Source organism: Poecilia mexicana, unplaced genomic scaffold (genome assembly GCF_051168715.1).
Source record: "Poecilia mexicana isolate PSO_F unplaced genomic scaffold, ASM5116871v1 scaffold_21, whole genome shotgun sequence".
NCBI classification, from domain to species: domain Eukaryota; kingdom Metazoa; phylum Chordata; class Actinopteri; order Cyprinodontiformes; family Poeciliidae; genus Poecilia; species Poecilia mexicana.
In genome coordinates, this window is record NW_028263390.1 from 2685314 (window position 1) to 2698060 (window position 12747).

The following is a 12747-nucleotide window of genomic DNA, read 5'->3' on the forward strand; positions in this document are numbered from 1 at the left end:
CCTTCATCAGAAGTTGAGCTTAATTTGAACGTGTTGAGTTCATAGGTAGCTCTTCTGTTCAATTTCCCAAAATGGCACAAATGTAGCTTGTCATCCCAACGCCTGACTACGACGTCGACGTCTCCACTGGTGGCTAAGTGCGTCTACCACAGCTGAAATATGAACATGATCTTCTTTAAGTTTTTACATTTGTTGCTGTCCTGATTTTTACTGATTGTGTGAATATCCTTATTCACGTGTGATTTTCATTGAAGTTTTCATTTAATGGAAACACCACATTTGCAAAATTGTGGGGATTTTTTCAACATGAGCAAAATATTGAAAACCTTTTGAGCAAATTTGTAGTGGAACGATGTTTGCCCAGACTAACTGGAGCAAGTGCTGCCTGCAGTTCCTCAGATGTTCTGCTTGGTTTTGGGACTTCCTGGATGACTCATCAATTAGTTGTTGGAGTAATTTGCCAGGCTGACCACTCCTGGGATTGTTCACCACTGTTCCATGTTTTCTCCATTTCTGGACAATGACTCACTGTCATTTGCTGATGTTTAGAGTTTTATTGTTAATCTTGGTATATTTCATTTATTCACATGTAAAGTGCTTCACACATTTGTTTTTCAATTAGTGGTACATTAAAACTACAGTATGTAACTTTACAAAGTATGCCTTTTTTTTTTACGTATTTTGATGAAACTGTCACTATTTCATGATTTTCATCGCAGTTCTCAGGGAAACTGCAGTTGTCTATATGAGACAGATAATCTTTGAAAAAATCAATCTCATCCTCCTCTCTGAACTATTAAAGCACCGCTCCCGACCAAAAATAACCAATCACAGGCAGGAGGAGCGTTTCAATGAGCATTGTGTATGTGCTACTAAGTATGGTGAAGAAATAACTCACTATTACAGGAAAAACTTTTATCTCTATCCCTAGCACATTGGACAGCTCATACACAAGCTTGATTGACAGCACTAAGACCCTCCTCTCCTAGCTCTGATTGGTTGACCTGATTTTTTTTTCTCTGTTTATCTGCCTCACGATATGCTGTCATGGCAAAGTGAGAGTTTTAACAAATATATGAAAAAAAATATCTTTGTAAAAGTTACACACTGCAGCTTTAAGTTGATTCAACTTAGGAGCTTCAACTTAGCTCTCAGACCAGCTATTATATCTATATTTATTCAGCCTGTATTTATCCTGGCTGTCTTATTGAGATATAAGATCTCATTTGCAAGAGAGACCTGCTTTGATAAAACATTAGATAAAACTATTATATCTAAAACTCGTCTGCTTCAAGATCCTATAGTTATCTACCGCAGATAAAACATTCCACTGCAGATTGGCTCTAAACAGATGAAAATTTGAACTAACCTTAAACATTTTTTAACAACAGAAGTGCTAGCAGCATTTCAGTGACGGCCGCTTGTCATCACTGAAGGTTCAGAAACTTCCAGAACCTTCCAGAATCTTACAGGAGCTGTTTAAGTTTCACCTCAGTATGCTCTATCTGCTCTAGTTCTGGGTGGAGAACACTCAGCCCATCTGCAGAGAGTCAGTTTGACCTTATGGGTAGGAGATTGGTGTCTGGAGCTCGGCCATCGCACCACTCACTCCCTGTCTGCTTTCAGAGGAGGGTCCAACCACTTCATGCTTACACTCCACAGACCTTGACATTTCAATTGGTAATAAACTCTCCTCTCTCCTCTCAACTTGCCAGAGACTTTCTGAATGTGGGTGTTTCGCCGTTAAGATTTGATTTTTCTGCTTTCAGTTTTCGCTCACTGTTACACATGCAGTAACCTTTGCTTAGAACGCATCACAAGCATAGGTTGCATAACTATATATCAAAATAATAGCAATTGAAAAGCTACTTAAATTTTGTAGATGTGTTAAATTATTTTATTTTCATAAAATGTATGTTGGTCTCTAAACAAAAATCAACTTTCAGTTGTACATTTTGTCCTTGGATACTGAGGAATAAATCATATTTAAATAAGCTCAGATATTAAACCATCAGTGATAATATTATTATAGTCAAATATCAACAGCAGAAAACAGATAAATAACCAACTTTTCTAACCAAAATGATTTTCTAAAAGGAACGAGGAATAAGCTGTCAGAGTATTATCAGTTAAATGTTTAATTTTATTAACAATATTATTAGCGTATGCCTCTTTCTCTCTGAAACTCAAACTTATGATTTTCATACAAGCTTGGAGGTCTAAAAATATCTGACTTCAGGCAATGAAAAGTTTTGATAAGAAGAAGAAGAAGAAGAAGAAGAAGAAGAAGAAGAAGAAGAAGAAGAAGAAGAAGAAGAAGAAGAAGAAGAAGAAGAAGAAGAAGAAGAAGAAGAAGAAGAAGAAGAAGAAGAAGTAGTTGAAGTTCTTCATCTAACTTATTTATTTATGATTTGACCAAATGTAATGTTTCTTGCTTGTTTCATAACTGGTTACTGAATTGTGTTTTTATGATGTAAATTGCCTTGTTGCTAAAATGTTCCAGAGTAAGTCAAATAAACTTGACTTATTTGCGTCTGCAGTTTGAAATATGTAACGACATGTTAACAACTAACAATGTCTATCAGATAGTTCAGATCAAGGAAAACAGATCAGATGATCAGAATCAGAATTAGCCTTTATTTATTTCAGTAAAGTCCATCCAAAACAACGACAGACAGACAGCATGAGACGTCACAGACAGGAGCCTGAGGCTGCAGCCATCTTGGGAGGTGATAAGGAATCACTGTAATTCAGGCACTAGTGGAATTTATTGAACAGGAAAAAGACAAGAAATAGGGAGGAAAAGGAAGTGGAAGACATGCAGGAAATTGTTCCAGAAGAGGAACTGAACCAGGACAATCACACTGAGGACTATAGTCTCTGCAGATGGAGCATGTGTTCTACCAACACCCTACTGCTGACCGGAGTCTGTACGTCACCGCTCATCCAGCCAACTGTTCATCCCTCAGCTCAGTGGAGAGGGAAATCTCTGCACATCAGGAATGAAAATGTTCAGCAAACAAATGTTTTTTGTTTTGTTTTGTTTTTTGTTTGTTGACAACTGAAACCCAAACATGGTGCTGAGGCTTGTTTCAGTGCGTCTGTTTGGACTCTCTTCTTCTTGGTTCTGTGTGTCAGTCAGTCAGTCCAGACTCTTCCTTGGGTCTGGATTCTATCCCCCTTTCATGATCGGGCCTCTGCTTGTGACACATTAAACAATGAGGTTCAAAATCTACAAATTTTTTTTAACTATATTGTTTACATTCTCAGACAGAAATGTTTCCAAAGCAACCCTGGGTGAGGTATCTCTCCAGCTGAAAGCAGCAGTCTAATTCAAGGTTTCCTGACATCCAGTCAGCATTTATATCAAGTGCTAATCATGTTCTAAAGCAGCAAAAAGAGATTATTAATTTGAAGGACTTTATTAGAAAAACATCCATAATGGCTTCAGGGTCACAAAAGTCAAAGGTTTCATAAGGCAGCAGATAACTGTCAGGAGGAGGGAAGTGGACTGTTTGGCTCAACATGTCTCCTTAAAGGGGCAGTATTATGTCATTTCTAGAAACATAGTGCCATTTTATAGAACAATAAAGTACCTATGTTACCTTCAGTTGTTATAAAAATGCTGAATATATCAAATATGATTTAAAAGAAATTTGGTAATGTAATTTAACATTGTGAAATTGGGCCTCTGTCTCTTTTAAAAATTGCAGATCTGAGGAGGATGTAGTCTTAAAGGCGGATCCCCGAGGCGTTTTGCACAGCTGAACGGTTGCCATAGGGACTAAAGAATTTCTCAAAAATCAAAGCAACACTGTAGGTATGTTTTTGAGGAGGAAATAACATCATAGCCTGGATCATCATCACATAATCCTGCGGAACAGATCACTTCCCTGTTCAGTGAAGTGAGGATGATGCTGCATTCAGGTTGTTACTATGCAGGTAGCAGTTGGTTCTAGGAAAAATGTCCTTTACTTTATCACCAGATCATTTAACTCTTACTGCCAACAGCTGCATAATCAACTGGTTTATCAATCAATCAGTCAGTCAAATTTTATTTGAATAGCACTTTTCAGGAGCAAGGCATTCCAAAGTGCTTTATATCATAAAAACGCAAAGTCTTGCAACATAGAATCAACAACTGAAACATTACAATCCATCAAGTGCCATCGTTAAATTCTTAATCCATTATGTTGCAAAAGTAACTCCAAACAGGTGGCTTTTTAGTCAAAATTCAAAGGAACTCAGTGATTCAGAGATTTTGCAGTATTTTGGAAGTTTGTTCCAGATGTGTGGCGCATAGAAGCTGAATGCTGCTTCTCTTGCAAAAACTGAAAAAAAAAAGCTCTGTTTACGATGGAAAATCTAAGAAACTCAGGCACCTAGCAATGCTCCTACCTGCTCTGCTCAGGCAACACTATGAAATGTGAGATACAGCCCCTTCGTGTTTCTGCTTTCTCTTAGTGGATAACAAGGACTTTACAACGTGGCGTATGAAAGACTGTACGGGTTAAATGCTGGGATAGAAAACAGAAGTGTGACACATACATGTAGAGCACATGTGAAGTGCAATGAGGATGCAGGAAGATCAGGAGCAGGACTGTGTGAAGTTTACATTAACACCATGCAGTCTGGCTAAAAGTAAAGCCATCACTGGTAGTGGACAGCGTGGTGGAGGATTTCCCCAGACAACCCTCCCAAATTCACTCAGGGTCTGTTACAAACTTTAACATCTACAGAGCTAACTGAGCCATGCAGCGTCTGACATGGAGCTCTTTGGGGATTTTGTTGCTCCTTTGAGGAATGCACAGTCTGACCTCGGGGACATTTCAGAGGGATGTAGTATCTTGAATGCTGACCTCCAGATGCCACAGCAGCAGCTTCCTGTGTGGTTTGCTGTGGATTTCCTGCTGGTTGCAGCACTTCTTGCCTAATTTTAACAGCGTTTCTCCCTGCAGCTCTGCTCCTACAGGTGTTCTCAGTGTTTCCACCTGTCAACGGGAGTTTTTTATTTTTTTCAACGTCACTTTCAACAAATATCATTATCTGATGGAGGAACATTTTCCTGTCCTCTTTTTGCAAAACTTTTCTATTTTTCTTCATTTTAAAAATTAAAAACATGAAGAAAGTTATTTAAAAATTACAACTTTTCTAGTCCAGTAGATACTTATCAACAAATTATAAATTGTGTTTTTTTAAAAAGGCACTTGCAAGTTTTATTTGGCTGGATTAAAGGTAAACATGGATGTTTGCCTTTAAGCATCAATTACAAGTGCATCAGATGTTTTTGTAATTACAGCAAAATAAATATAGATAATTGGTAAGTGTTGAAAATTATGTTGGTTCCACATTTTAACTAAACACTTAATCCCAATAAAATACAATAAATTGTATAACTATCAAATAATAAAATGGGATAAGAAAACTTTAGCCAGCCGCTGCAGTTTGGATACATTATAATAAACAGTATCAACAGTTTTTTCTTCACTAGCATTGATAATATCTGCTAATGACATTAGTGGAGATCGCTTTTCTGATTAACCGGCTCTTAACTATATCTTTTGCTGCATCATCTAATTCCAGCTTGCCCTTTAAAGCAAAGCAAAGCAGAATTAAATTGAAGTTTTTAAAAATTGGTGAGGATCTGTTCTCTATGAGAAACAGTCAACATTTATTAATTTTAACGTAAGATTTAAAATTAAGAAAACGGTTCTCTTCCTTATCTCCGCGACAGTGTGCATAATTCCACATGTGTGAAGGTTTGAAGTTGCAGCTTGATATGTCAGTCCTGCATAAGAGCAGAACAACTTTGTGCTGCCCTCATTTCCTCTGTCCCCTGTATCTCTGCACATGGAGTTTGTTTGTGCAGGACGCCTGCATGACCCTCTCTCAGCGGCCAGCAGACAAGCAAAGAGGTTTGCTTAAGACGGGAGTAATGACTGGAGGACCACTGCAGAGCTGAATCTAAACTGCTGACCCACGACATGCTGTCCTCAGACCGTGAGAAACAGGCCTCTTTCCATGCCAAGAATGTGGGTGGCCAGTCCTCTTCCTCCAGAACAGCACATCACAGGAGTGTGCTCAGTTTCAGGCCTGGAGGGTTTTTTCTACCAGGCTGCTTGTGTTGAATGCACATGCTCCCCCTTTGGTTAAGCTAGCACAGCATGTTTTGTATGAGTGCAATGTCTTGCAAAAATATTAGATTTGTGCAACATATCAGCAGATATTAGTCAATTTTTTAACATATAATGTTGGTCCGACAAATAGAGCCGGGTCGATGTTAACAGATATTTATTTCCATCTTGTTGCTATTTTTCTGGAACGGGAGTGAAGGAGAGCTGCTAGGGACAAGTGCTGCGAATTAGGTGTTGCTATTGTACCATGATGCAAACATGGGACTGCTGTTTTATTCAGTTTGTCTGTCAATGTATGTCTGTCCCTATCAAATAAACTTGAAAGAAAAAAAAAGGCTGGTCACTGATGGTGATGCAGCAAAAGACTCTGAAGTAGTGAAATATATGCAGTACAATATTGGTAAATATTGGTTATCTGCCATAGCAGTAAAATTTATATTGGATTTTGATATCAGTCCAAATTTTGAAATCGGTGCATCCCTAAAAAATATTCAAGATTATTGCTGGTCAGAATAACTTTTTGACCAAAAACATGCTAAATATTGTATGTTACCATACTCACAGTAAAATCACAATGGTGGTAGCATCATTCTGAGGAAGTGTTTTTTTAGGAGAGAAAAGAAGGCTGAATAAAGTTTATGTGTCAATACATGATGACATATTGATGTCTGATATTTATATTTTGGATATTAATATCGGCCCAAATTTTCAAATGGGTGCATACCTAAAAAATATTCAAGATAATCTCTGGTCAGAAAGGAACAAAATTCTACTTGACCAAAACATACAAAATATTGTATGTTACCATACCCAGAGTGAAATATTGTGATGGCAGCATCATACTGAGGAATGTTTGATTTTTTTTTTTTTTTTGAGTAGGGAAAATAAAGCTGGATATAGATTATGGAAAAATAGCTGGAGCTAAAACCAGATCAGTCCTGGAAGCAGCAGACCGGAGACTGGAGCGAAGCTTCAACTTCCGGCTGGACAGCAACCCGACGCACAGACCCAGATACGACCACAGCAGATGGATGAGTTAAAACAGTCTGACTCCATCTGGAATCCAATTGGGAATCTGTGGCAAGACTTTTAACTGGACTGGACTGGAGCTGCTGTGTATAAAAAAGAAAAAAGAACAACAAAAAAAGAAAAAAAACAAGCAATAAATTTGGTCTCCAGATGTGCACAACTGGTTCTGACTGAATATGAGTGCATGCTTGTCAGGTTTTTATTTGTTAACTATATTAAAACACATGTATCGCTTTACTTTCATATGCACTTTTTGCAAAAGACAAAAAAAACCCCATCGTATTCACTCGTCGTGTTGTGTATTCACACAAAGAAAGTGAGCAAGTGAAGAACACGCTGCATCCACAGTCACACAGTGAAGTCGTTGGAAATTCTTAAGAATTCTGATTCTGTTTTGTTTTCCTGCTGATTCAGTGAGCTGACACTGAGCCCCGCATGCCACCAGCTTGTCACAAAGTGTGGAAGGCATTGTGCAAAGCAAGGAGAGCAGTGTTCAGGGAGCATAAGAGGCTTCTCTGTCCCCCTCAGCGCGGCGCTCACAAGAGACGGGGAATTCTGCTCCCTGGGTTTTAAGCTCCAGAGTCAAGGGTCACAGTCCGTGTGAGATAGCTGCGGCCCGATCCTTTCTGTGCGTGAGTCACCACATTACGCCGACACACGAGACGCCACATGTTTCCACCGAGTTCACATGAGAGCAAATGTGCCGTCGATTTTTCACCAAGGTTCCCACAAGCCTCTGTTTTCTCGCTCAGCCCTGCGAGCTGCGGGTTCATGCAGCGCGAAGCGGCGAGCAGGAGACGTGGTTCACGTCAATTATCTTGTAAAAACGGCGAGTTAAGTGGGCCACCTGTTTATGATGTCCATGTGTAATGAACAACAACAACGGTTTCTTGTTGGAAATAACTGGCTGCAACATTGCAGAAGGAAACTGGAGGACACAATGGTTTCGTGGTGAGCAGAGGAGCCCTTTGAAGTAGAGCTTTGTTTGTTTGACATAAAAAAAGCTGTTGCTGGAAACAAATGAAATTCTGTAAAGTAATGAGGTGATACTGGAGCATTTTAATATCCAACACTATATTTTGAGAATGTTTTAAAACTGGTCAGCTCCAAGATCCTGGAATTAAAAACTACATTTGGCTTCTCTGATTGCTGGGCTTTTAAAAACTGGAATGTCTCTGAATCCAGTGAAAATCATTTCAAATATACTCTACAAAAAAGACTCATTTTAAGTCATATACAGTCACAAGACTCTTTTGTTTAAATATTTGGACATTTTAATATCAATCTTCACAACACGGAAAATTAAAGTAATTTTACCAAGACTCTGTAACATGCCATTTTAAAGGGGCAGTTTTATGTATTTTCCAGGCACAAAATGTAATTTCATTGCACAATCAGGAAAATGTTACCTTCAGTTGATATGAAAATTATATATATATATATATATATATATATATATATATATATATATATATATATATATATATATATATATATATATATATATATATATATATATATGCCTTATACTGGAAAGGCATATGGGAAAGGGAGGCATCCCACAACAGCAAGGCACAGTGGCTAACCTCTCTACGAGAGGACCACAGCAACCTCCCTGAACAAGCCCCGGTAACCATCACTGTGGCAGATGTCCAAGAAAGAGTCTCGGGTATGAAAAACTGGACAGCACCAGGGCCTGACATGATCCATGCCTACTGGCTAAAGAAACTCACTGCCCTCCATGAGCGACTGGCAGCTCAACTGAACCAGCTGCTACAGAATGGGACTCACCCTGAATGGTTAACTGAAGGGCGCACAATCCTGATCCAGAAGGATCCCTCAAAGGGTTCAGTCCCATCCAACTATCGGCCAATAACCTGTCTCTCTACAACATGGAAGCTCATGTCAGGCATCATAGCGGCTAAGATAAGCGGACACATGGATAAATACATGAGCACGGCACAGAAGGGCATCGGCATAAATAGTAGAGGAGCCAAACACCAACTCCTTGTAGACCACACAGTCGCCCGAGACTGCAAAACCCGACACACCAACCTGTGCACCGCTTGGATTGATTACAAGAAAGCCTATGACTCAATGCCACACACCTGGATCATTGAATGCTTAGAGATGTACAACATCAATAGGACTCTAAGAGCCTTCATTGCAAACTCGATGGGACTGTGGAAAACCACCCTTGAAGCCAACTGCAAACCGCTTGCACAAGTGTCCATCAAATGTGGCATATACCAAGGAGATGCTCTGTCCCCACTGCTGTTCTGCATAGGCCTGAACCCCCTCAGCCAAATCATCAACAAGACTGGCTACGGATACCGACTTAAGAATGGGGCCACAATCAGTCACCTCCTCTACATGGATGACATCAAGCTGTACGCCAAGAGCGAGCGAGACATCGACTCACTGATCCACACCACCAGGATCTACAGCACTGACATTGGGATGTCATTCGGACTAGAGAAGTGTGGCCGGATGGTTACAAAGAGAGGGAAGGTCGTCCGCACAGAAGGGGTCTCACTCCCAGAGGGAACGATAGCAGACATAGAGCACAGCTACAAGTACCTGGGAATACCACAAGCAAATGGCAACCTCGATGAGGTCACAAGGAAAGGAGCCACAGCCAAATACCTCCAACGAATAAGGCAAGTCCTGAGAAGCCAGCTCAATGGCAAGAACAAGATCCGTGCAATAAACAGCTATGCCTTACCAGTAATCAGATACCCTGCCGGAATAATTAGCTGGCCAATGGAGGAGATGAAGGCCACGGATGTTAAGACTCGGAAGCTACTAACCATGCATGGAGGGTTCCACCCCAAATCCAGCACCCTGAGACTGTACACGAGCCGTAAGGAAGGAGGCAGAGGACTCTGTCATCCTGGACAGTGGCTCTCACACTCACTAGAGTGTGAGAGCCACTGTCCAGGATGAAACATCTAAGATCCATAAATACATCAAGGACAAAGCCTCAACGGACGATGTGCTCAGCGAATGTCTCAGGCAATGGGGAACAGAGGACGAGGTGCTGGAGGAACCATCATGGGAAGACAAGCCCCTACATGGGATGTACCACCGACAAATAACTGAAGTGGCTGATATCAGGAAATCCTACCAATGGCTGGAGAAAGCTGGACTCAAGGACAGCACGGAGGCCCTCATCCTGGCCGCCCAGGAACAGGCCCTAAACACCAGAGCAATAGAAGCTCAGATCTACCACACCAGACAAGACCCAAGGTGTAGGTTGTGCAAGGAGGCCTCTGAGACAGTCCAGCACATAACAGCAGGGTGCAAGATGCTGGCAGGGAAAGCGTACATGGAACGACATAACCAAGTGGCGGGCATAGTGTACAGGAACATCTGTGCAGAATATGGACTGGAAGCCCCGAGGTCAAAATGGGGGACACCCCCAAAGGTGGTGGAGAATGACCGAGCTAAGATCCTGTGGGACTTCCAGATCCAGACAGACAAGATGGTAATGTCGAACCAACCGGACATTGTGGTGGTGGATAAAGAACAGAGGAAAGCCGTTGTGGTGGATGTAGCAATACCAAGTGACCACAACATCAGGAAAAAGGAGCATGAGAAACTGGAGAAATACCAGGGCCTCAGAGAGGAACTGGAGAAGGCCTGGAAGGTGAAGACCACAGTGGTGCCTGTGGTCATCGGGGCCCTCGGGGCAGTCACCCCCAAACTGGAGCAGTGGCTCAAACAGATCCCAGGAACAACATCAGACATCTCAGTCCAGAAATGTGCAGTTCTAGGCACAGCCAAGATACTGGAGGAACCCTCAAGCTCCCAGGCCTCTGGTAGAGGACCCGAGCTCAGAGGATGAAAGAGACCACCCACGGAGGGTGAGAGGGGAATTTTTATATATATATATATATATATATATATATATATATATATATATTTAAAAAAATATATATATATATATATATATATATATATATTTTTTTTTTTTTTTTTTTTTTTTTTTTTTTTTTTTTGCATGAAGTGTGATGTGCTAGTAGCTACAGATTGTTTTGGCCAGTTTACAGCGCTGCTTCTTGAATATTTGGCTGTTGTACTGTTCACACTTTCCAAAGGGACATGCAAAGTATTAAAAAAAAACGAGCTTTATCTCAGGCTTTTTTTTTAATTGCCTTTAAAAAAATGTAAAAAGTTCAATTTTTACATTTTTATATATATATATATATATATATATATATATATATATATATATATATATATATATATATATGATTTAAAAGAAATTTGCCATTGCAATTTGATGCTTTGAAATGCATCTCTGTTTCTTTAAGAAGCTCCTCTTCTTTCTTGCACGCTATCTTCAGTATATCATCACAACAATGCTTCCTCATGCTGTTTACAACAGATCTTAGGGGCGCTGGACTGAGAAGTCATTTGTATGATGAGCTCATATGAACACATCTGTGCATAAGGAACATGCAGTTACACCAGCTGTTTGCTAATCACTGCTGCCACTAGTCTGAAGGAACTGAGAGGGGGAGGGACCTTTGTGAGAGCAATTTTGCACAATCCACTGCCTTTAAAACAAGCAGTTTTTGGTTCAGGAGAATATTAGGACACCCCGACATAAAAATGACAGACAGCTGTATCACATCAGGTCATGTTTAATATAACATAACTCATCATTCTGAACGAGGTTTGATCTGTTTAAACCTTGGAGCTCTGGCTGCTGCTGAGGTTAGGCTGTCGAGGAGAAGTTTACCCTAGAAGCAGACAGCAAGATGCTAAAAGAAGTCTCCAGAACTCCTTAAAGGAAAGCCATATTAATGTTCCTGGTGTAGTTATACAAATTCCCATGTCAATCTGTTATTTTCAATTATGTTTTACTAAAAAGTGAATATCAGAAGGTTTCTTTAAACAGAATATTTCGCCTGAAAAAAAAAGAAAAGAAAAACCTCCGTAAATGATTACTAAAGCAAGTATAAAAGATCCTCGAGATGTAAAGGTGAACGTCTCTTCACAGTGAGCTTTCTTCTACTACCTGGCAGCTCTTCAGCTGCTCGAGTGGCTGAGCAAAGTGTGTTTATAGTCCCCTGATGAGGGAGCTCATCATGTTTGGTCTTCCTCTCCCTACAGAGTTGGTGAGCCAGAAAGAGCTTTTCAGGTTCAGCTCTGTTTGGATGTTTGTGTTGCTGGTTCAGTCCAGATCTTTGGATATCATTATTATTATTATTTTTTCAACCAGTGGGAGTTTATGACGTTATGACTTCACCATTGTAAAAAAAAGAAATCATTCCAATTTTCTTGGAGAATGTGCGTGATTTCTAACTCTAAGCACATTTTGACAAAAAAGAAAGAAAAGCCATGAGGTATCCCAATCAATGCGATGTAGTCAGACCAAATCCAACGTTTTGGGCTACATATAAAATGCAATGTGCAATGGGAAATCATTACTACACATCAACCTACACACATCATCACAAAGGTGAAAACACTGTGGGGGTGCTTGGAAAAATTCTCATTGCGAAGATATGCAAATGTAGCAGTAACACACTCAAGTAGACTGACAGCAGCAATATTCTCTATGACTTAAATTTAA